The 2,670-nt window shown below is 40.0% G+C and overlaps 1 protein-coding gene across 2 annotated transcripts in view; it reads left to right on the top strand.

Annotated features, from left to right (window-relative positions):
* GPAT3 (glycerol-3-phosphate acyltransferase 3) overlaps positions 1–2,670 on the top strand; it is a 62,676-nt gene that overhangs the window by 34,317 nt on the left and 25,689 nt on the right. The gene's annotated exons all lie outside the window — the stretch shown is intronic.

The raw sequence follows: 2,670 nt of genomic DNA, 5'->3' as shown, positions 1-2,670 counted from the left end.
GGCGCAAGCTGGGCCTGGGCTGCGGGGCCTGCTTTAGCGACAGGTCAGCCAGAGGCCTGCTGGGCTCACATTGTGCGGAGGCCCAGCGAAGCCACCCGGCCTGGGCCAGCTGCCCCGGACTGGGGGGTAGGAGGTAGGGGGAGGGGGGAGCCCTGTTATAATTTCTTGTCTGATTTCTGTCATGATCAGTTAGCTTTTTCAATCTTTGAAATTCACATAAATGGAACCATACAATATGTGCTCTTTTGTATTTTCCTCACTCAGTATGTTTATGAGGTCTCTCTGTTGTTGAATAGATCAATAGACTTAACAAACTTGCTCTGGAGTATTCCTTTTACAGATACATCATAATTTGTTTATCCATTATTATGTTGGTTGACATTTGAGTTATTTTCAGTGTTTAGGTATTAGGAGTAAAGCTGCTGTGACCATTGTTGAGCAGGTTCTTGTGAACCTATTTACTTGTTTTCCTGGAGTACATAACTTCATAGGCTAAGCAAGTGTATGCTTAACTTTATTAGACACTGCTAAATGATATTCCAAATTGGTTCATACTCTCAGAGCAATGCATGTGAGTTCCATCCATTCGTTCTATAGCCTCTTCAACACTTGGGTGTTTTGGGCCTTTTTATTTTATTTATTTATTTAAGAGATTTAAAAATTGATTTTTAGAGAGAGAGGGAGGGAGAGAGAGAGGAACATCACTGTGAAAGAGAAACATCATCGGCTGCTTCCCGCCTGTTCCCCACTGGGATGGAGCTTGCAACTTGGGCATGTGCACATGTGGGGAACCCAACCTGCGACCTTTTGGTGCATGGGACCACGCACATTGGCCAGGGGACCACGCACACTGGCCAGGACTGCATAAAGACCTTTTGATCTTTAATTACATCTAAGTGATTGCTTAAATATGGGTCTTGTCTCTCTGGAGTTTGGCATTGAATGTTTCTGTTCTTTAATCCCAGCAGCACTGGTTCGCCCCCTGCCCAACCGTAACCACATAAAGTTCATCTTTACAACTACTTTACCTTTCTCTTCTTTCATCAGGCCAATCACATTTATGAATCAGAAAGGAAATTGGGGCCTGGGAGGGAAGTCTGTAGGCCTGGCTTCCTTGCCCAGAACCAGACCCCTTCGTAGAGCTCCTCCTGCCAGGAAAAGGACCTCACTACCAAATAGTAGGTTCTGGGACAGGTGAACTCTTCCCTGACCAATTGCTTAATAATTGGGTGGAGGCATGTAAAGTAAACTTTTTTTAAAAAGGGAAATAGTAAATCATTGAGATAGGATTCACAAATAGTGTCTCCGTCAATTCTTTTTTTTTTAAATTTTGTTTTATTGCTTAAAGTATTACAAAAAGTATTACATATGTCTCCTTTCCTTCAATTCTTTTTTAAAAAAATTGTGGCAAGACCACTTAACATGAGGTCTACCCTCTTAACAAATTTTTAAGTGTGCAGTACAGTATTGTTAACTGTGAGCAATGTTGTACAGCAGATGTCAGGTAAGTCTTCTTGAAAAATTGAAGCACAATATAGATAGGCAAGAATGTAAAATTATAAATGTACAGCTGGATGAATTTCCCACAGTACTCATGTACCTCTCATCTAGATCAAGAAATAGAATAGATCAATACCCCAGAAAGTTTCCCCAGTGCCCTCTCTAAGTCACTGCAGGATGAGGAAGTATATTTTTGTTAGTTCCAAATTAGATTTAATTTAAATATTCTTTATTGAAACAGTGATAAAGGAGATTTCTGGTTCATGGTACTGCTACTATGTAATCTCCTATGTTTTGGGGGTTAGTTATGCGTTTGAGTGGACAGGATTCTAGCTCAAATAGATGAAGTCAAATAGTTTCCATGAGAGAGAGGGTTTTGAACTCTGAGCCTCTGACTTTTGGAATATAGCCCATTAGTAAGTTATGAATCAACTTCTTTATATAAACCTATCATATCCCCTTCTGGTCTGATTTTTTCCCCCTAACTGCTAACCTAGAAAGCATGCTGAATAACTGGAGGATGGAAAACTAGTATGATTTATAAATGGGCAGTTATTCTAAGAGTACACTCAGCTAATTTAGAGTTAATTATACTTGATGATTTTAACTTCAGCCTCCATTTCTTCTAAAAGGCCTTTCATAGCTGGTATTATTTATGTACCAGTGACTTGCTAAAGGCACAGGGACATAGGGCAGCTTATGCAATTAATCTCTTGCATTACATAGAAGTAGTTGTTCTAATTTTATGTCCATTGAAGCATGGACCTCTGCCAAAGCATTTGGTATAAGGACAAAGTTCAAATGTTTATAGCTTTACTTTTTTAAAGCTGATGGTGTAACAAAAAGAAATATTTCCTAGAATCAGGGTTTTACCAATTTAAGAATTATAGATTGTTCTGAAGAATCAGGATTAATTTCTTAATAATAATTGATTTTCCTGCCCTAGCTGATTTGGCTCAGTGGATAGAGCATGGGCTTGTGGACTAAAGGGTCCCGGGTGTGATTCTGGTCAAGGGCATATGCCTAGGTTATGGGCTCAATCCCCAGTAGGGGGTATGTGGGAGGCAGCTGATCAATATTCTTTCCCATCGTTGATGTTTCTCTCTCTCTCTCTCTCTCTCTCTCTCTCTCTCTCTCTCTCTCCCTTCCTCTCTGAAATCAATAAAAAAA

Source organism: Myotis brandtii, unplaced genomic scaffold (genome assembly GCF_000412655.1).
Source record: "Myotis brandtii unplaced genomic scaffold, ASM41265v1 scaffold111, whole genome shotgun sequence".
NCBI classification, from domain to species: domain Eukaryota; kingdom Metazoa; phylum Chordata; class Mammalia; order Chiroptera; family Vespertilionidae; genus Myotis; species Myotis brandtii.
The sequence above is the reverse complement of the archived record's forward strand: the minus strand, read 5'-3'. Positions and strand labels throughout refer to the sequence as shown.